Source organism: Muntiacus reevesi, chromosome 4 (genome assembly GCF_963930625.1).
Source record: "Muntiacus reevesi chromosome 4, mMunRee1.1, whole genome shotgun sequence".
NCBI lineage: Eukaryota > Metazoa > Chordata > Mammalia > Artiodactyla > Cervidae > Muntiacus > Muntiacus reevesi.
The window spans coordinates 126,286,694-126,310,293 of record NC_089252.1 but is presented as its reverse complement, the minus strand read 5'-3'; the positions used below and the strand labels follow the sequence as shown (position 1 = coordinate 126,310,293).

Here is a 23,600-nt window from a genome sequence, read left to right as displayed (position 1 = left end):
TCTGCTAGAAAGGTCAAACACCTTGCCCAGAGTCACATGGAACTGGTAGAGATCAAATTCAGGTCGAGACATAAGCACTTCTAAAACTTTTGAATATTCCATCCATCCACCGTGATCTTTTGGTGATATTTGTTGTTTGCAGCTCTGGGGCAAAGGTAAGGAGGAGCTATTCTTTTCTTTTCCCTATAAAGGAATCTTCCTGACCACTAGAGTGACTTTGAGCTGGGGAAAGGGCAATGGCAAGAGCAGGACAATGACCTTGGTGAAGAGTTCGGTTCCTAGTCTGCATTCTGAGGCCCTAAAATTAAGGTTCCAGGAAATAATGACTCTTCATGTAATGACTCTCACTACAAAACCATCAGCCTTTCCCTCAAATAGTAATCAATTTGACAAAAACTTGCTTATCCACAAAACAATTCAGCATGATTTTATAGAATCTATAAAAAGATTCAGTGCTTACATATAGCTATCAATTTTATAAATAGCACCCAAAATGATGAGATTGTGAACACTTGTTAATCTAAGAGAGTTCATAGAAAATGCTGAATGTCTGAGTTTTTCTAATCCATTTGCAAATCAAAATGATTTCTCTAGAATTTTCTTGGATAAAAATGTCAGTTTATGATTTCAGATGAATGATGAAAAATCTTCTTTCAGATAAATGATTCAAAAGGACTAAGTCTGCCCTTCCTCTAACTGCAAATCAAGTTTTGCTTTCATCTGTGAAGTCCAAGGGAAATGAATTATCTAGGGGTCCACAATTTTTAAATATCTATATTGATTAATCAGTGTTTTTGGCATTAGCTTTAGACCCAGAAAAGACCTTGATTCTGGGAAAATTGAGGGCAGGAAGAGAAGCGGGTGACAGGGGATCAGATGGTTGGATAGCATTACCGACTCAATGGACATGAGCTTGAGCGAATTCTAGGAGATGGTGAAGGACAGGGAAGCCTGGTGTGTTGTGCAGTCCATGGGGTCGCAAAGACACAGACATGACTTAGTGACTGAATAATCACAATAGACCCAGAAGACATGATACTCTACTACTAATTTTCTAAGAAAAAGAAAACACAGGGTTACTATGGAACACAAAACATTTGAGTTAGATAGAAGGAAGTGTTTCTATAAGATGTTGTAAGAGTCCCTTTTTTAGAAGGCTTTCTAGAACTACCCTGGTGGTCCAGCGCTTAAAACTCCATGGTATCACTGGAGGAGGCATGGGTTGACCCCTGACTGGTAAAATTCCACATGCCATGCAGCATGGTGTGGACAAGCAAACAAAACCTGCCTAGAGTCGGGCAAGAACTATGTAACCTCTTGGCATTTCTTTTAATATTATGTTTTTCCTCAAATATTTAAAATTTGATAATTATTTAAGATCTATTCAAATGGAATAAATGAAGCACTAAAGAATAACATCTCTTCTCATTTTTATGTCATTGTTATTCATAAGTTGTTAGGTAAGAAAAATGCTGTTGTTCTGCAGTAAAAAGTAACGTCATACAAGGGATGCATTCATGAAATTATTTTATCTTAAAACATAGATTCTCACGAGACCCCATTCACTCGCTTTGTTTCAATAATTTATGCCTTCACTCATTCACCAGACATGCTGTCCCTTGCCGTTGGTGTTCGTCTTTGATACCAGTGAGTCTGACTTGCAGCACGCAGCCCACGTTTCTCCCAGTATTAGTTTGATAAAAAGTTGGACAGATGCTTGAATAGTGAGTACATGTGGCTGTTCCTTTGTATTTTTCCTTCTTTATTACATTTGCAGAATCAAAAGCAGATAAGCTCTTACACCAGCCACTGTTTTCAATATCAAGGAGACATACACAAAAGATATGCGAACAAAATGCAATTTGACATGTCAATAAGAGACAGACTGTTGTAGGAAAGTACCAGATAATTAAATTTAAGAAGGAACCTAAATTTTGGACTTCTCACAATACAATGTGATATGGCAGACAGAGATAAGAATTTGTACTTAAAAACTCATGCAGATATCAACTCACATTGTTTTTCTCTGTAATCGAACAAATAGAACCAAGTAGCAGTATGGAAGGACAGTGTAAGCTCAATAGTCATGATTTAAATGCCAATGGATTCCTTGGATTATTAGTTTTTGACTTTGGGGAAAAAACCCTGCAATGATAGGGAAATTGTGGCAAATATGTTTTATCACGTTGCTTATTTACTTACCTCCCCATCAGAGGTTATGGCCTTGTTGAGGACAACGGCCTGTCTTTTATTCATCTCTGCCAGGGTGCTTGACATATGGGAGAGCCTCAGTAAACGGGTGAACAGTTAATACAGATAAACCCTACTCACAGAGGCGGCCGCTGAATTGCAAGAGGCCACCTAACATATTCACATACACAAGCTCCTGTTCAAATACCATGCAAAGACCCTCTACCAAAGGTGCATGCATCCTGAAACTTGTTTTTTGGAATTCAGTTTCTTCAATTCTCTTGTACATTTTCTAAGCTCTCCTTCTAACGTTTCTGATTGTCCCACTTCTGACCCTGCAATAGTCTGTCTATCCCTTCTCTTAGGCTGACTTAATCTCTCCTTTGCCTATTGATTTCATTAATTTCCAGCATAGTCCCTGAGTCAGCTATGTTTACATCTGAACTCTATCTAATAATTTTTCCCCAGCAATCTTTCTCTCTCTGAGTCTCACTTATCCTAGACACGTCATGTCCCCCTTCCTGTTAATTTCACCTCACATACTACTTATAGTCTCCAACTAGGCTGTGGAACACTCAAATGCATTGATCACATTTTATTTATCTGAAAAATTCTAATATCAAGTTCACTTGCTGTCACTTAGCAAAGGCCGTTCAAACAATCCTTGTGATATTAACTATTCTTCCTCCCTATGTTCCAATTTGTATCTTTTAGACCTATAAACCCAGAAATATAGATATATTTTTCCCCAGGATTTCTTATTTATATAGGGAGATGATTAATTTCAAAATTATAAAAACATAGTACGAAATTGTAGGCCACTGTTAAGACATCCCATTTCCAAATTAAGAGGCCCAGAGCACATAGGTTAAGAGTCAACAAGTATAAAGATGAATATGCGCACAAATCATTACAACCATATGAAAAAGTTTCATGACTGGCTCCTCTGACATTTAGTGCCATCCTTGAATCAACTGCAATGTCTAGGAAAACACAGTCTTGTATTTTCATTCATCCTATATTTTGAAGTAGAAAATGTAGATTATAAAGAAAGGAAGAGGTCAACTAAGTCATGAGCACTAATAGGACAATGAATTAAGAATGATTTCTACATGTAAAAATAATTTATTTTCCCAATCAAGGAAGAAAATATTTAACAGATGTCACTTAAAATCTTATCAGGAATCACAGAATTTGTGTATTCTTAAAGATGATAGACCCATTATTTTCAAAGTATCCTCGTTTACAGAAGCACAAATGAATCCTGAAAGAGTGATAGCTGCTGGAAGCCCAAGAAGAAAGCGGGAGTCCTTGACCTAATTGAGGGTGGGGAGGAAACATTACCCAGGCCCAAGCAAAAATATATACAAGGTTGCATTAGTTATAACTTCTGCACAATAAAAGCAGATATTTAAATATTTAAATATTTATTACATATAGAAGGACTTGGTATAGATACGGATGCTCAGTAAAGTGGTCGAGGCCAGAGAAACTGATTGGCCTCCGAAAGATCTAAAGGAGGTAATTTCCAGGCAGAAGGGGCAAGGCAAGAGCAAAAGCCCAGAGATGAGACATTTATGGCCCGTAGCTATTATCGAGATCTCCTGAAGTTAAGTCAAAAATAAATATATGTAAAATGATGATATTCTAGGCTGTGTTTTCCCCTAAGCTAATAAGAAAATATGAAGTTACTGGAAATCATGGTGTGTGTGTGTGTGTGTGTGTGTGTGTGTGTGTATGTGTGCGTGTGTATGATTCTCATTTGTGATGACAGATAACCTTCAAGATACCCTGTTTGTTTCATGGGTTATGATATTCTTTCACTTCTAGATCAATGAATTTGTAGGTGGTACTCTAGGTTAGCTGAGTATATGGTTTCATTCTTGCAGTGGCCATATAAAAAAGGGTATTGCAGAGAGAGGGTGAAAATAATATTTTCAGTGTACAGTGGATATATTTTTGGTGACATCATCTTGCCCTGATTTAAAAGCCAATGTCTCCTGTAGCAGACGTGGATGATTGCCTTCCTTAGACATTCTGGCATATTTTTTAAGAAAATAATTAATGATGAAGCCTTGGCCATAAGAAATGACTTGCTTGTCTTGTCAATTTAGATAGTACTCTTTCCTTCTCCAGGGAAAGGGCATTTGCTACTGCTCTGAACAAGAGACATTGGGGAAATCTGCTGGTGATTTTCTGGAAAAAATTTTGCTCTCCATTGAGAAGAGAGAGATAACTGAAAAAAAAAAAAAAAAAAGATCACCCTTTTGGGCAATAGAATCTTCTTTCATCTACCCTGCTTTCTCTGCAGCTACCTGAAGACACGATGCTTGGACGGTGGCACTGATGCTGCAAACCTGGGGTCCAAGAGACGCTCACAGAGGCTGACCCAGAGTTTGTATGTCACTTATCTGCTGAACCCCAGTGCTCTCTGAAGTTTAACTCCATACATAGACACGGCTAAGTGACAGCCCAGATGTCAGGAGTATTGATCTTTAAGCGACTTCTGGGAAGGTGTTCTTTTATTTGCTGCCAAGAGCATCCTACTTAATACAAATATTCTTTTTATCTTTCCATCTCAGCCATTTCTCCTGGGGCCCAGCCTCTTGTATCTAATGGCCATTTCGTCATCCCTTGAAAGTCCAACGAGAATCCCAAACCTACTATGTAAAACTACAGCTTTCTTTATCCCCTCTCATCTGATTCTGCTTTAAATCATCGCCATCACGGTGAAAGGCTTTGCCAAATTGCTCAGGGCAAAAGTCTAGTATAATTATTTAATTTTCTTCCCCTTATCCTCCATAACCATTTGATCAACAAGCCATATGGGCTCTACTTTGAAAATATGTCTCACGTCATTTTACTTTTCTCCTTTATACTGCTGTGAGCCTAATCAAAGCTACTAATCCTCTGATAGCTTTTTGCCTGCATTGCTGCAATAACTCCTTTCTGGTCTCTCTGCCAGTTCTTTTGACACCTAAATATATCTTCTCCACAGGAACTAGAATGACTTTCTAAAGTAGTCAATCAGTTCATGGCATTTTCAGATTGAACACTCTATAATGGCTTCCCATTACACTTGGTACAAAATCCAAACTCTCTGCCAGTTCCCACAGAAAGATACCACAAGGAAGAATACTGGAAACCAATATCTCTCAGGATTTATTCAACCAAAATTGATGGTTCTGAGTACTATCCTACATGGCTGAAAAGTCAGCCTTGATTCAGTCAGTCACTTTTTGCCAGAAGTTTTTTTTTTAATTAACTTAATTTTTAATTGAAGGGTAGTTCCTTTATAGAATTTTGCTGTTTTCTGTCAAACCTCAACATGAATCAGCCATAGGTGTACATATATCCCCTCCCTTCTGAACTTCCCTCCCATCTCCCTCCCCACCACACCCCTCTGGGTTGGTACAGAGCCCCTGTTTGAGTTTCCTGAGCCACACAGCAAATTCCCATTGGCTATCTGTTTTACACATGGTAATGTAAGTTTCCATGTTACTCTCTCCACACATCTCACCCTCTCCGCATGTCCATAAGTCTATTCTTTATGTCAGTTTTTCAGTCACTTATTAATTCATTTATCCAACAAGCATTTTTTGAACGTGTGTGAGGTGTCAGGCGTTATACCTGATGTGTGTGCTCAGTCACGAGTGACTTTTTTGCAACCTCATGGACTGTAGCCCATCAGACTACTCTCTGTGGAATTTTCTAGGCAAGGATACTAGAATAGGTTACCATTTCCGACGCCAGGACATCTTCCCAATCAAGGGATCAAACCCATGTCTCCTGTATCTCCTGCATTTGCAGGAGGTTCTTAACCCCTGCACCATCAGGGAAGGCCCATTATACCTAGTGTTGGAGAAGACTCTTGAGAGTCCCTTGGATTTCAAGGAGATCCCACCAGTCCATCCTAAGGGAAATCAGTCCTGAGTATTCATTGGAAGGACTGATGCTGAAGCTGAAACTCCAAAACTTTGGCCACCTGATGTGAAGAACTGACTCATTGGAAAAGACCCTGATGCTGGGAGGGATTGAGGGCAGCAGGAGAAGGGGACGACAGAGGATGAGATGGTTGGATGGCATCACCGACTCAATGGACATGGGTTTGAGTAAACTCCGGGAGTTGGTGATGGACAGGGAGGCCTGGTGTGCTGCAGTCCATGGGGTCGCAGCTGGACACGACTCAGTGACTTAACTGACTATGGCAAAGTGAATATCAAACAATATCTATGCAGAGTACTATAGGCTCTGGTAAACTTTTATATCTGTTAAAGAGCAGTAGCAGGGGGCAGGTCATGTACAGTCCTATGGATTCTAGTAAGAACCTTATATATTTTTCTGGGATAAAGATATAACTAAATAAGAAGAAGTGAGTAAAACAATGAACCCATACTCTTTGATTCAGCCTAAGAATCTGTGTTTCTTGTTTTCTTAATATCTAAAGGGTCCAATGTTCTGAGCATAGCCTATGAAAGCCTTTAACCAACATGAGGCCTCATGATTCTACAAGCCTCAGAGCCCTCCTCATATGTTGCAGATATGTATATTTTTCATCTAGGATAAAAAGATTACTATTTAGAATTAAAATATACTTTATGGATGCCTATTTAACTTGAAGAGGGCACAGGCCCTTTAAAAGAAATAATCTCAAGTCAAAGAAGGCACAGAATGTCATTCTGAGTATCTTAGGGCTGTAGATTTAGTGCTTTTGAAATTTAAATAAATATATTCACAAAAATTAAAAAAAAAGGCTACAAAAGAAAGAAATACCTCATAAAGTCTACCTTCACATTTGCACTGATCATGATAACATAATGCCTTTCCAGTGTTCTTTGAGGAATGCTTCCTGGCACATAAACTGCCTCTAAAGACAGACCTCAAAATGTGTTAACAAAATACTTTGAACAGCAGCAGCATTTCTGAAATCCAAGGTGACAACAGTGAAGGACAACATTCATTTGAATATAAATTTCAGTACATGACCTTTTTTGGAAAAAAAAAAAGTTTTGTTATTTCATGGTCATGCTTTATTAAATTTTAATATTTATTCATTCTGCATTGTGTCTTTTTTAAAAAAAGAAATATCTGAAACACTAAGGCAGTTTTCTACCTATATTCAGAGACTAACAATGCTGATGGCACTTTTGGGAAAAAGAAAGCTATGTATCTAACCCTTTCTGTGTGTATGGAAAATCACTCATCATAGTCCAGAATCCTATTATAAAGAGACATATAAAAAACACATATTCAGTTTCACGAACTAAGCTTCAGCATCCATAACAAGCAAATGGATGATTTATATTCCACAAGCTAAAAAAATGTAGTTTCAGGATATGAACAGAAATCCTTTCTTACTGTGAGAGAGTAATTCATTTCTTTTAGACAAAATCTGAATTTCATTACATATAAAAAAGAACTGTAAGTATTAGAAACCTAATAACTTTTATGCTTTATAGAATTGTTAATTAATATACTTAAATTTTACTTTCTGAACAATAAATAATAGGCAGAGGCAATTTTTAGTTATGAAATGTGTTAGCTAAAACTATGCAAAAATTGTGGCAATCATAGAATTGTTCCATTTTTTTTAAAAGAAAAAACTATAAGCTTAAAAAGTTTTACAGAAAACACAGATTTCTTTGAACTGTCATATGTTCTAAAGAATCAGAGATCTACAAACTAAATGGCATATTAGAGATACACAAAAACAAACTGGAATAAATGTTTGACAGCAATATAAATTCAATTCTATGGTCAATGCAAAGATTATATTTTATAAGTTCAGATGTGTGCATATAAACTATCTTCCCTATTCCCCAGAAATATTTTTTTCAGTGCAAAAATACAAGCTGCTAGGTTTTTGGTTTGGAAGCTCTTGCATATACAGAAGAAACCGGTGAGAGAACATTACCCTACCCATTCACAACATAATGGAATCAGAGAAGAACAGATAAACATAAGACGGTAGTCCATTTGAAAAGCAGGTAGAATCAATACAATTTTTAAAGTTTTATGTAATTTTTCCTCGCTTTGTGATCTTTTAAATGTTGTCTCTCCTTCAAAGTGCTTTTACAATGAAAAGAACAAGGAGGCTGGTAAATAAAAATAGGTTAACATACATTTTTCTAACCACAGAGAATTTCTATTGGGTGAATACTTTTTGGAATTATTTCCTTTGTTGATTTCAACAGACTGTGTAGGACATTTTGCATCCAAAATCAAGCATAATGACCATAAATCAGTTCACAAAGTTTTATTCAAGGGTCTAAATTATATATAAAAAAATTTCCTCACATCTATACTCAGAGGAAGAAGCAGTAGATTAAGAATCTCCAATGTTTTTAGAATTAAAATTGCTGAAACGACAAAGAATTTATTATCTGTTCTCCACCTGGAATGTGCCCATTGGGATTGTGAGGGATGCTGAGTGGGATGACTCTGAGTCTATTCCTGCAGGAGGACTTCCTGGAATAACATCACAGGATGAGCATTTTTTTCCTTCTATACAACATCAAAACAACCATTAAACCCAAATGACTAATCTGGCCATTCTCCAAACTTGGCTGCCATATCAAGAGAAGCCATTTTGGAAACAGATTTTTTTTTTTTCCTGAAAGATATATATGTCTATATAGATATAGATATAAAGATCTGTCTATATATATATATAAAACTCTCCCATTGCTCATTCAGTGTTGTGACAAATTTATAAAAAAGTTATAAAGTTATAGAAAACTTATATTTTACAAAGCTATAATATAACGGCACCTAGAAAATTAAGATGTTGTACTTCTAATTCAGAAAACCTTCAGATTTATCGCTCCAAGCCTTCCAAGTACAGTGTCAAAACTTATCTATAAATATTTGATCATTGAGAAGTATTCTAAAATTTTATTTCATCACTGTCAGGAAAAACTATATAAATTTTTTTACAAAAGATAATTTTCTATCTTTTCAATAAATTCAAGAACAGATTTCACCACTCCTTTCTGTACAGCATCACGTCCTCTCTTCTGTGGTTTTTTCAGACAGTGTAAACACATTTTGCCCTTTACGGCCTTCAGTGTCCACCATTTCTTATAATGGCCTACATGTATTTTAAATTCATATGTCTCATATGTCTCATATGCTTCTACATTTCTTATTTTAATATATTGAAATTTCTTTGCTCTCTTCTCACAAAGTGATGTCTCAAACCTTAAATAATTTGGGTTTTGTTGTTCTTTTTAAATTTCTTTGACTTCTTTTATTTTAAAATTTATTCTACTAGAGTATGGTTGATTTACAATGTTGTATTAATTTCCGCTGTACAGCAAAGTGATTTAGTTATACATACATATACTCTTCTTCAGATTCTTTGCCGTTATAGTTTATTGTAGGTTAATGAATATAGTTCCCTATGTTACTTCTTGTTTTTTAAACCTTTATTGGAACACAATTGATTTACACTATTGTGCCAGTTTCAGGTATACAGCAAAGCAAGTCTATTGTATCTGCCCTTCTTTAGATCTTATATAAGTCATTACAAAGTGTTGAGTAGCCTTCCCTGTGCTGTGCAGTACATTCTTATTAGTTATCTTATTCACAGTAGTGTGTGTATGTCAATTGTTATGTTAATTCTTGCTGCTGTGTTTCAATTATGAATTTAAATTAGAACTAGAGTCTCTAATACAGTGATTATACCCGCATTACTCTTATGTTTCTATTGAAGATCTTAAAATAATGCTGGTTTTAAAAGTAGCAAATTGCCAACGCTTCAGCTGTTCTGAACCAAAAACTCCATTTAATTCACTACATACTTGATAGCAAATCTGAATTCACCTTTATAGTATGCTTCTTTCATAAATGTTTTAATTGTTTCCTATTAAATGCATCTTTCATGTTTCCTAATTTCTGATCATCATAATAAATAAACACATTAGCTTCAAGAATTAAGTGGAATGAAATAATGTTTATATACCATTTTATTGCTAGGAAGTTCTGAGTTTTTAATTACATTGTCCAGGCAGGTCATAAGAAAATATCAAAGGTATATAAAGGGTTATAATTGATTTGTGAATGTTCTGTCTACAATTTGAGGAGTAGATAAGTAACTAATACAAATTTATTTGTCTTAGTAGTTGATCTGTCTTTAGTTCTTAAGCTTTGCCTTGGATGAAAACACCCTTGCTAAACCAACCACAGTTATTAGGTCTGTGCCTATGTAGAATTCTCTAGTGCCCTTCTTCACTAAGTCACTTTATTACATGAAATTATTAATGACCATAAGCTGTCTGGCAAGAACTTACTCCAATTACCCCAACAGTCTTTTCTGTTTCTCTAGTTCAACTAGCTTGTTTTTACTAAGTGTGCTTGACACAAAGATGGTTTAAAGGTTCAACTATGGTTATTTACCCACAACAGTATCTTTGTCTGGGAAATCCCATGGACAAAGGAGCCTGGCGAGCTATAGTCCATGGAGTCGTAAGACAGTCAGACACAATTTAGTGACTAAACAATAACACTGAGTATTCATCTTTCACACTATTATAGGATAGTTGAGAAAGATAGGCATTCACATATGTACATATTTCAGTGTCTGGATGTGCATTTAAAAATGCAAATGTCTACATTTAATGATGGGTCAAGAATGATAACGATGATTTAAAAGACACATTTGAAGCTCTATTCAGAAGAATGACAATGTTACAGATTAGATATCTGAAGAAGAAAATGACGAGGACAGTCAAGCTTCTGTATTTTAGGCCAGTTAACTACCTATCAAAAGGGCATTTCTCTGATGCTATTAAAATTTCAACCTTTTGACACAGAGATATGTCAGCAATGAACTTGGTTTGTAACAATATGCCATTGATGATAATGTCTTTTAGTTTAGTGAATCCTAGAATAACCAAGTTTTCAAGGCTGAAAACTGGGGTTTGACTAAAATCACTATATATATGGTGGTGATGGTTTGGTTGCGAAGTTGTGTCCCACCCTTGGGACCCCTGGACTATAGCCTGCCAGGCTCCTCTGCCCATTGGATTCTCCAGGCAAGAATACTGGAATGGGTTGCCATTTCCTTCTCCATATATATATACACATATATATGTGTATATATATATATATATATAGTTACTCAAAATTATTTGAGTGGTGAACTTAAGTCATTTCCTGAAAAAGAACCAGTATATTGATTTTGCTGTCATTGTTGATAAAAGTTTATATAAACGTGGAACTTGAGTTTGCTGTTTTCCTTCAACATACGAAATTATTTTTCGCATCGTCATCTTGTATTTTAGTTGACGAGATATTTATTATTTCTTTCCTTGCTTCTTTATATGCTGTTTGTTCTACTTGATTTTTAAGATCTTTGCATTATTTTGTAGTTCTGCGGCTTTGTTAAAATATGCTTGAATTTGTTTTTCCTTATCTGGTTTGTGGCTTGGAGTGACTTTCTATATGGTATTCATAGCTGTGTGCTCAGCCATTCAGTTGTGTCCAACCTTTTGTGACCCCATGGACTGTAGCCTGCCAGGCTCCTCTGTCTATGGAATGTTCCAGGCAGGTCTTTCTTCAAATATGGAAAACTTCCAGGTATTATCTTGTAATTAATCATCTGGCATTCCTAATAGACATTAGTGTGCTTTCTCATTTTATTCATCTATGTCTTTTAAGTTTTCCGTCTCTTAACATTCTGTATTTGTTCTAGAAAAATTCTTCAGGCGTAATTCACAGTCCATTAATATACTCTTAGGTCATTTCTCATTTTATCCTAAAATTTTTCATTAAATTGAATTTGAAAACTGACAAGCAGAAGGAACTCTACTCAGTGCTCTGTGGTGACCGAAATGGGGAGGAAATCCAAGGAAGAGGGGAGATATATATATGTGTATATATATATATATATATATATATATATATATATATATATATATATATATGGCTAACTCACCGTGCTGTATGGCAGATATCAATACAACATCAGAAAGCAACTATACACCAAGAAAAAAAATAGTTTTCTATATTTGAGTATTTGATACTTCAAATCTGCTAATTTGTTCTCATAGTGTCTTATTGTTGGTTTTTATTTCTTCTTTCTTTATCTCTATAATTTTTTAAATGATTAGTTTATGTTTTTTTCATATTGTTAAGCCATCTCAAAGCTTTCGGATTCAAATGCTCTTCCTTAAGGGTGCCTGCTTATTCTTTATGTTGATAATTGTTATGTGGGGCTTTACCACTATTCATTAAGCTATAAACTCATTTTCAGGTTCTTTTTTTTCCTTCAGGAGTCCTATGTGCCTTGGATCAGACATGTTTTCCATACAGAATTGTAGATTTTCAGTAGCTTGTATAAATTACATTTGGAGGATTCAGGTACTGTGAATAATATACAATTCAAGCCCCATACTGATATATGCCCAAGCCGGGTGTTTTGCTATGTCACAAGAGAGGTACTTTCCCCCTCAATTTAATCTAGCTTCCTATGCAGACAAGCTCTAGTCACTTCCCTGGATTATTGGGTGCAATTTTCTTCCTGCTTCATCAAAGAGGAAGGAGCTCCTTGCTGGTCTTGAGTTTAGGTGAGAATTCCAGTTCCAGATCTCTAACCTATCTTCAATTAGAAAATTTTCCTTCCTATTGCCAAAGTGAATTCTCAGAAGTCTATTCTTTCATACTGACTAGACACACACAATCCTTACTAAATTTAAAAATGGCTACTATGACTTCATCCATTGTGAAGTTCCTTTGCCAGACAGAACAACAGAGCAAAAGATTTATTCTGATTTGTCTCAGAATCAGACACTTAGTCATTGGGAAACGTAACAAAGGAAAATTTGAGGGTCAGAAATGATGCTATTAGTACCTTGGGTTGTGCAGTATTTGACTCCATAATCATCACAATGTAGTCACCCTGACATTACTTAGCCCTAGCTAACAGAAGCAGAAGAGATAAAGAAGAGGTGGCAAGAATACACAGAAGAACTGTATAAAAAAGGTCTTAATGATCTGGACAACCACGGTGGTATGATCAGTCACCTAGAGCCAGACATCCTGGAGTGTGAAGTTAGGTTGGCCTTAAGAAGCCTTAGGAAGGCCTTACTACAATAGAAGCTAGTGGGAGGTGATGAAATTCCAGCTGAGCTATTTCAAATCCTAAGAAAAGATTCTGTTAAAGTGATAGACTCAATATACCAGTAAATTTGGAAAACTAGGCAGTGGCCAGAGGAATGGAAAAGGTCAGTTTTCATTCCAATCCCAAAGAAAGGCAATGCCAAAGAATGCTCAAACTACCATACAACTGTTGCTCCCTTCTCCTCCTGCCCTCAGTCTTTCCCAGCATCAGGGTCTTTTCCAATGAGTCCATACATACATCTCACATACTAGAAGGTAATACTCAAAATCCTTCAAGCTAGGCTTCAACAGTTTGTGAACTTCCAGATATAAAAGCTGGATTTAGGCAAAGGCAGAGGAACCAGAGATCAAACTGCCAACATCAGGTTATCATCAAAAAAGCAAGAGAATTTGAAAAAAAAAAAAAAAAAAAAGTCTAATTCTTTTTCATTGACTATACTAAAAGCTTTGACTGTGTGGAAAATTCTGAAAGAGATGGGAATACCAGACCATTTAGCCTACATCCTGAGAAAACTGATGCAGGTCAAGAAGCAATGGTTAGAACCAGACATGAACAACGGACTGGTTCAAAATTGGGAAAGGAGTATGTCAAAGCTGTATAATGTGACCCTGCTCATGTAACTTGTATGCAGAGTACATCATGTGGAATGTCTGACTAGATGAATCCCATGCTGGCATCAAGATTGCCAGGAGAAATATTAACAACCTCAGATATGCAGATGATACCACCCTAATGGCAGAAAGCAAAGAGGAACTAAAGGTGCTCTTGATCAAGGTGAAAGAGGAGAGTGAAAAAGCTGGCTTAAAACTCAACATTCAAAAAACTAAGATCATGGCATCTGGTTCCATCACTTCATGAGAAATAGATGGGGAAACAGTGGAAACAGTGACAGACTTTATTTTCTTGGGCTCCAAAATCACTGCAGATGGTGACTGCAGCCATGAAATTAAGAGATGATTGCTCTTTGGAAGAAACCTATGATAGACTTTGATAGTGTATTAAAAAGCAGAGGCATAATTTGTAGACAAAGGTCCAAAGCTATGGTTTAGACAAAGTTATGGTTTTTCCAGCAGTCATGTATATGGATGTGAGAGTTGAACCAAAAAGAAGGCTGAGCACTGAAGAACTAATGCCTTCAAACTGTGGTGCTGGAGAAGACTCTTGAGAGTCCCTTGGACTGCAAGGAGATCAAGCCAGTCAATCCTAAAGGAAATCAGTCCTGAATAGTCATTGGAAGGACTGATGTTATAGCTCCAATATTTTGGCCACTTGAGCAAAGAACTGACTCATTGAAAAAGACCCTGATGCTGGGAAAGATTGAGGGCAGGAGGAGAAGGGGGCAACAGAGGATGAGATGGTTGGATGGCATCAATGACTCAATGAATATGAGTTTGAGCAAGCTCCAGGAGATGGTGAGGGGCTGGGAAACCTGGTGTGCTGCAGTCTGTGGGGTCAGAAAGAGTCGGACACGAGTTATCGACTGAACAACAACAATACAATTAGTTTTCTCAGGCAATATAGATTTATCTAATATGTAAATTGATACATTGCATTTAAGAATTGTAAAGCCTTAAAAGAGTTAAAATAAGTGGATCTAACACATGAACGACAACAGTAAGAATCAGTGAGATTAAAAAGAGTAGGATCATTGGAAAAAACTTGAAGGAAAAAAATGTAGATTAGAACTATTGGATGACAACTATTTTAGTGGGTCTGAATATGTATGTGTTTGTTTCCTGTTAATAGTCTGTCTCTCCACTAACATGAAACCTCTATGAGAACAGGAGCCTGGATTTAGTGCTTGGAAAACTGACTGGCGTAGGAGGTGGTTAACAAAATCACTGTTGGTTCAATGAATATGTGATCCCCAGCTTTGTGATGGACAAGGTTTATTGCACCAAGGGCTAGTAGAGAACAAAGTTATATTGATTAAAAACCTATGAAACATCCAACAAACTTATATGTGATGATAACTGGTGATATAGAGCTGGTCAAGCAATTTCAAGTGTCACTTCAAAGGAATGGAGGAACAAAAGCATTTGGGAAACTCATGCAAGGTTGAGTGGTAGTACCACTGTTGTCTTATTAAGCCAGAGGTATAGTGGTTTTTGAAAGCTGTGAAGCAGAGACAGAAATAACTCAATGCAGACATTGACCATTCCTGTACTTTGAATGTTACCAATACCCCATTTTATCCTTCACTCTTGAGAATGGATTGGGAAAGAGGGATGCTTTACATTAAAAATCTCTTCAAATCTGTCTTCAATGGAAAAAGAACCATTCCCCACCCCCACCCCCAGTTGGATTTCTGGAGTGAAGAGGGATTTTAGGAACTTACATGATAATTTTGGTTGTGCCTCAACCTAAATAGTTCTTCTTCTTCACACGATAATTTTGGTTATGCTTCAACCTAAATACTAATAGAGATTCTGGAAACTTTTAGACATTTTATTTTACTAAAAATTAGAACCAATGAAGTGTTAGGGACACTTTTTCCAGGAAAGGTATCTAACTTCTTGCTTCTTACACTGCAGATTAGCTTAGTATTGAAACTTGATCAGATCAAGAGATGCTAACGATTACAGGCGTTTATTTTGCAGTTATCAGTTTTTCTTTGAAGGAAGAATTTTAGTCATGAAGATATAGTTCTGTTTTCCTTTCCACCTCTACCACTTGTTCTTTAGGTTAAATAAACATAAAGGGGACTCAGAGTTGCTAAGACTTCCTTGACCTCCAGAGAAGAGAAGAGGAATAAGACAGATATGCCCTTATTGGGGCCCCATTCCACGGGTTATCTAGACTCCCTGTCACCCAGGTACAGATGCTCTCTGTTTTCTCAAACTGTCCAAGTTTAATGAATAGGAAACAAAGAGAAATAGTAAAATAGAAAATATAAAATTCAAATAGAGCAAAATATTGTCTTTGGTCTAAAGTCTGGTCTAAAAGTAGCAAATTTAGTGAAGTACCTAAAACACAGTAGATATTCAAAAAATACTTGGCAAATTAAAGAAAAGCCTGTAGGGCTAGATGCAGCAAATAGGACCAAACTTTGGTCCAGTTGAACATGATGCTGCATTTTTTGAAAGTCACAGAGGATAGAATACCTTAGACAGTGGGGTCCAACAAAACCTTGAGTGGTGGCCTGAGTCACTGAGAGCAAAAGCTGTTGCTATAAGGCTATGAGATCACCAGTTCTCACTTTCCATACCACTTGCTAATGTCCACTGAATTAATTCATGCTCACTGTCTCTGCTTAAACATTTCTCCTGATCTGCTTTCTAAATGGATGGGAACCTACGATATGGATAGATCCACTTAAAAAATTCAATGCATCTGATGCTAGTGGTAAAAGAATCTGCCTACCCATGCAGAAGACAGGAGACACACATGTACAGTCTCTGGGTTGGGAAGATCCTTTGGAGTAGGAAATGGCAACTGTTCCAGTATTCTTGCCTGGAAAAATTTCACGGACAGAGGAGCCATGCAGACCACAGTCCACGGGGTTGCAAAGAATCGAACACAACTGGGGGACTAAACATGCCCGCGCGCACACACACACACACACACACACACACACACCCGTTTCCTTGAGTGATAAACAGAGCATTAACAAGCACCTTCTCTACTTAACAGTAAGTTTAATACTGCTTGGGTACCTGTATTTGATACCACTTGCTCCTCAAGCTCTATCTCTTCCTACTGCCGCTGCTGCTAAGTCCCTTCTGTCGTGTCCGACCCTGTGCGACCCCATAGACGGCAGCCCACCAGGCTTCCCCGTCCCTGGGATTCTCCAGGCAAGAACACTGGAGTGGGTTGCCATTTCCTTCTCCACTATCTCTTCCTAGCTTCTCTTTTCTCCCTACTTTTCCTCTGTTTATAGGACTACTCCTCATGTTATAGCTACTATCTTGGTGTTTTATAAAAATCTCCTACCCTCCTCTCTTTCATTTCCTCATTTACTTATAATCAAGCATGTTTTTCTTTAGTGTTGATATTCAAAGTAAACAAGTATTTAAAAATATTTTGTTTAATTGGTTTACTTTTTAGAATCATATAGTATTGTTTCCTACTATTTTCCACTTCAGAGCTGTTTCTTTTACAAATCACATAATTTGACTATAATTTTGTGGATTTAAAAAAAAATTGAATGTGAGCATCCAACATCATTTATAGCATTATATGTATGGGAAAATGTTTTGAGTTCTAAATATTCAACTTATAAGTTAAACTTTTTAAATACAACCCAATTGAATTGAATGTCTGCCCTGTGTTGTAAATGTGATTTTTAAAAGCAGCTGAAAACCAGGAATATTTTATTGATAAAAAGATTCTAATGAATTTGGGAGACAAATTATTCCAACTATTTCAGGACATGTTTACTTTTGTAAAGTAAGTACACCTGAAAACCTAAAGATTTTGATCATTGCCCCTTTTAACCTGTGTCTCAGTAGATTCTGCAATGTAGGAAACAAGAATTAACTTTATAGGTCAAATGGTCTCTACAGTTTCTCTGTTAAATCTAATGTTGTGTTTTTGCACTTATCCAGTGCCAGAGGTAATCACAACATTTCCTGTTTTCATGGTTCAGAGACAGTCCTTTGTCCCTTCTAACTTCAAAATATACTTCAGAATTTGGCAATTTAAGTTGGCAAACTGTGTCTGACCTTAGGAAATTCCCTCACTAAAATCAGATAACAGAAAAAAAATATTCACTTATGAATAAATGGGGTATCCTGAGTCAAAAGGTTTTATTTAGTTGTACCAATAAATTATCTTTTGAAAGTTGGACACCCACAGGAGTTATCTCAGTGGAAAGCGTTAACAAAAGTACAGACTGGAATTCTTAAAGAATTGATGCTTGTTAGACATATCTAATATTGAAAGAATGACTTGATATTTGAAAACTTCATAAAACTAGATTCAAGTGTGAAAATAATAATTGTACAAATATGAATTTAATACACTTTACTATCACAGAGATCATTTACTATTTGGTGACAAACGTTTATCTCCTTAACATCTTTAATATTTAATTTTTAATTTCAAAATGTTTAAGACTCAAATGAAAGGAAAAAACTGTCTAAAATCCTTTGTACAGCCCTAGGAATTAAAAATATGTAGGAAAAATAAAAATCCTAATTTGTTTTCAGTATTTTCATGTCTGCAGCTTTACAATGTTTTCCTCTTGTCTGTCTCCTTGCTGCCACATTGAAGACTGTTGCAGTGCTCTGAGATGATCTGATATACATATTTAAAATGCTGATTCTAGAGCCCAATACCAAAGATTCATATGGAACACAGGAATAGATAATTTCTTAGGTCTGCTTCAGGCTACATTTTGAGATGTTTCTCAAAATATTTGCAGAGTGGAAGATGAAACTGTTTTTAAAGGCATCAAAGTAGAAGGGAACAAAATGGAAATATTTTAAGAACTGTATGGTGAGAACCACAGTGTCAGAACAACAGCAGCGTCTTTCTTTATATAATGAGTGAGATAACCATTATATATTCACGGTGACAATTATTACCTAGGAAACTACTTTTGAGTCCTGGTAATATGCAGTTTCAGAGTCACTTCATTTGTTTTAATAATCTATGTAGGAAAATCGTAAAATTTAGAAAAAAAATGTTTCAGCAGTTACAGTGATCCTACAAAATCATACTGCATCAGAGATAAGAGAAACTTCTAGTATTGCAATGGTTCATTCCCCAAAGGTGAAGAACTGTTTTATAACACAAGCCTACTGGACAAATTTATTTAACAAGGTGATGAATTTTCAGGAGTATATCATTGTTTTATTTGTGTGTGATTTTAGTATTGGAGACCTACTGTAGCAAACTTCCTCAGGATGAAAAAACTAAGATGCAAATAGAAGAATAAAGTCCAAGATACAGCCTCATACTATAACATTATTTCCCCTGTATACAATGAGAATCTTGTGAAAGGTGATTCTTTAGAAATCCAAAACTTCAGTAACATGGTATTCCCAGTAATAATAAGTGAGATAATTTAATCACCTCCAATTTACTTCAGAGAATCTTGTTTATGACTAGGGAAAGGGTGTTAGACATGAGAGACCAAAGAAGCAATTTGATTGGTTAATGAAGAGTCTAAGAATGATAATTGAATTTGATGGAATTCATTAGTTAGGACATTCAAGCAGATACTTTACAACTGCAATTACGTACTCTAGCATATGTAATAGTCACAATATGATATATGTTCTTCATTGCTGAATTCGGCTTACAGGAAAGAGTAAGACATAGCATGTCACAAAGAAACGTCAGTCTGAGACAGATTCTGCCTCCATCCCCTCCCCTCACCCAATACTGTTGCTAAAATCTCATCTGAATAGCAGGGCACAGAAGCACAGAGGCAGATGCTATAGCATATTCTTTCAGAATGCAAGGCTGCTCAAGATCATCTACAGATAATGAACCATGACAACTTTGGATCTGATGAAGTACAGAATGAGAATGGGAGCAGGCAACAATGTCATGGAGGTGGCCAGGGCCCCATCAACTAAACTCGCATGTCAAGGACACTAAAACCAGGAGCAATTTCAAAAGATATGAATAATACTATTTCAGTTACTGTCAAAAAATATTCATTTGAAGTAGGAGACGCAGTCCTATGACTTTCCAAACAAATGCATTTTTCTTCCACATATCACAAGATAATCAAGAAAATACATCAAAGTTTCTGTTTTTTCCATGTACCTTAGACAGCTGCAGTGCAGTGTCCAGGAATGACAGGTGACTGATCTTCCAATCTGAAGCCAGGTGTTTGTCAAGCTCTTGTTAGTTCTTGTTTTCCCGGTTTCCCTTGAGAGAAAGAATTAAAACACTCATAAAAATGCTGGCCTGCAACTCTGTACTTGCCTTCACTACTGTGTATATAGACTTTTGCAGAGGCAACCCATTCATTATACACATTCAGCTCTAGCTTCCTTAATCCCAGGTTGCATTAGGTGCTCCAGGCTAAGAACCAAGAAGTATGAATCATGCAGACATAACGGAAAATCTGGAAGAAGAAATGCTTCAAGTAAACAACTTTTTTCATTCTTCTAGAAGGTGGGTCAAAAAGGATCTTGCTGTGATTTACGTCAAAGAGTTGTTCCTACTTCCAGGGCAGGGAGAGAGATCCAGATGTAGAGAGTACTATTACTGACATCATTATTCATTCTAATATCACGTTAACACGATTTCAAATTTAAAAACACTAGAGCCTTGTGGACACGGGGGGGAAGAAGAGGATGAGACAAATGGACAGAGGGGCACCGACCTGTATACACACTGCTGTTTGTAAAACATCGGGCTGGTGAGAAGCTGCTGGTTTACTCTGATAACCTAGAGGGGCGGGTAGGGGCTGGTGCTGGGGGTGGGAGGGAGGATCAGGAGCGAAGGGATATATACACACACACATAACTGACTCACGTGCTTGCAGCAGGCACGAACACAAACTTGTATAGCAATTATACTCTAATTAAAAAAAAAAAGAAAGCAACTTTCCCCTATTTCTTCCATCATAGCCTGTTCCACAGCATTGCTCCGTAGAGGAGAAATAGCATGTGTTGCCACGGAAGGCACCCAGAGGAATTACCACCTGCAGGGAATTATCTCTAAGCAATTCACACTTTGTTTTGCTAACAAGACTCCTTGTTAGGATACTGGAGTGCTACTCTTCTCTGGCAGTGTTCCCCCACCTTTTAGAATTATTGAAAAGTTACCTGAGTCTATTTTGATTTGTGAATCTCTTTGTAAGCAACAGCAGCTGCAACCATGCTAATAAAAAGGAAAGGCATCGCTATTTACCTTAGGAAGGACACTGAAATCCTGCACCTACAAAAGCATTTGAGTTGTGGAGGAGGTCTATCAAATATTTTCATAGTTCCCTTCCTTCCCTGCTTCTTTTATCCTTTTCTCCTCCCTCCTTTCTTTTCAATCCTTTTTTTTCCTATTCTTTCCTTCTCCTTTTATTGTTTCTTTAATCCACTTTTTATTGCATTTATATATTCTCAGAAACAGAACAACCTATCTTAAATTTGAGATTTTTAGATAATGATTTTAGAATAGGAAATCTCAAAAGTAAAGTAGCAGAACTCATTCACAAAGGTGGACACACACGGGGAGGCTTTAAGTTATCAGCTGCATCTTGTAGCGCCGATTAAGAATGGAGGTTCTGCTGATTCCAGTGGCTCTGATACTTATCAGACCATTCTGCTCTCTTTACAGTTAAGAGTTTCAGTTCTCTGGAGAAAGCTAACATGGAAACACCCTGTTATTTGAGGATTCACATTTTCCTACTACAAGTTAAATGAATACACAATCCCCTACAGCTTTCCTTATATTCTGAACAGCATTTTATAGTTCCTCTGCAGTCATTAAGGAGTCCTCTTTGCCAACTGATGGACCAGAATCGTTCTGTCTTACATCCATGATGGAAAATCTTTTGGGTTTGTGAAATCCTTAGTTGTTGGTTCCAAGGAACAGAAGATGCATAAGAGAACATAACCCCTTGAGTGACTTCTGAGCTCCATATTGCCTGGCTGAGACAGACAGGGGAGGCTGACTTCAGCTCAGGCTGTTCCCGTTATATTTAACAAATATTAATTGAAAGTCTACTGTGGACAATTTGGTGTTGTTGTTGTTGGCCAGGTAGGTCTCGGGATAAAAAATGGGAAAAGATACTTTCTTGCCTCTGAAAGAACTGGAGACAGATGAGAATATAAACTATTACGACAAATAGGTTAAGTGCCATAATGGAGATTTAGGATATGGTAGGCATTGATAAATGATTCTTCCCATACTCAAAGATAATTCTATGTTCTCATTTGGAAAAATGTAGAAAAACTACTGTGTGTTTATGCACATTGATGAGGGTGCCCAACACTCATGTGAGGTGAGGGGGTGGAATAATAAAGTCCAGATCTATATTGCTCTCTGCAAGGATCTATTAGTTCACCCAATTGTAGCTTTTCACAATTGCATCTTCTTTCCAACAATGATTCCAAGCATAAAATGACTTTTCTCAACAGAAAGCATTAAAACCCTCTCTCCCATGGCTACAAGTCCCAGAAAGTATCTGATTTCTCATAGCACAGTCCCCGGAGTCACTTTCTAAATGTTGGTGAAAACACATGAGTTAGTAATATATACCCACTTTGGAAGCCAAATAGCAAAGATTGAAAAACATCTGTCTTTGGGACTATGAGCCTACAAGCAAGCAGTAGACTTCCAGCAGAGTCTGGGGCAGGAACAGTGTGGAACACAGATTTAAAAACAAAAGATTCAACTAGAATCATTTAGCTCAGTCACATAATTTAAAAGGATATTACCAACTCCCATCAGAACCTGCTTTACAATGTGTTACATAAAACCATGTGCTGTAAACCTAAGACACTTTTGATGGAAATTCATTCTTTCTCTTAGAAGCAATTTTCTAAACGCTTGTTCATGTCAGGCAGGGTGCAGGAGAGTGAGTGCTTATTGGCAAGCAGACAAACAGCTTCCTCTAGTGCCCGCCACACCTCAGCCCACAGAGTTTGCAGGCTAATGAAAGAGAGAGATGATGAAAACATACATACAGAGTATGTATGATACACACTTTAAATGTAAAACATTTCAAAGAGGTAAAGACGCTGGGAAAGTGAGAGCGGGGGGTGGGGGGGTTCACCCAGAATTGGTGTCCTGCAGAAATCACATTTAGGCATTAGCTGGATTTGCAGGTGGGGGGGGGTCAAGGGGTAGATTCAAGGTAGAACAATACAAGCTCAAGTTGTGACGCAGAAAGGAGCTTCCTGTGTTTGAGGAACAAGGACAACAGAAAAGGTCAGTGTGGTTGTAATGTAGTGAGTATGGAGAGGCATGCAGGGTGTCAAGCCTGGAGGCAGGCATGGGGCGGTCTCTGCCCACGATGTGAAGAACCATGGAAGCCACTGAGGCATCAAACCCCTTTAGCTACTCTTTGGATAACAGACTGAGTCGGGGGTATTTATTACTATTAAATTTTTTTCTTTTACCTATTCTTAGGAGTGAAATTTACTGTATTGATTTAAAATTTAATTTTCTGACTTGCTGATGTTTAATAGGTCTAGGTATACGTGCACTCTTCTAATTAATGTATTTTTCTTCCTAGTACTTATCATTATATACATGCTTGTCCGCTTCTTCTCACCACCACCACCTCTTCAAAAATCTGTAGGAATTAGTTTTTTTTTTCAGTTTGGTTCACTGTTGCCTAGAATATCATTTGGCTACCACTGTATCACTGTATATAGCAGTAGCT

The 23,600-nt window shown here is 36.9% G+C and overlaps 1 protein-coding gene across 2 annotated transcripts in view; it reads right to left on the bottom strand.

The window, feature by feature from the left end:
- Positions 1-23,600, bottom strand: part of SYT1 (synaptotagmin 1) — a 580,172-nt gene that overhangs the window by 442,647 nt on the left and 113,925 nt on the right. For both annotated transcript variants that reach the window (XM_065934135.1, XM_065934136.1), the window contains one exon: positions 20,033-20,137. The gene's annotated coding sequence lies outside the window, so the exon portion shown is untranslated. The remainder of the gene's footprint in view (positions 1-20,032; positions 20,138-23,600) is intronic.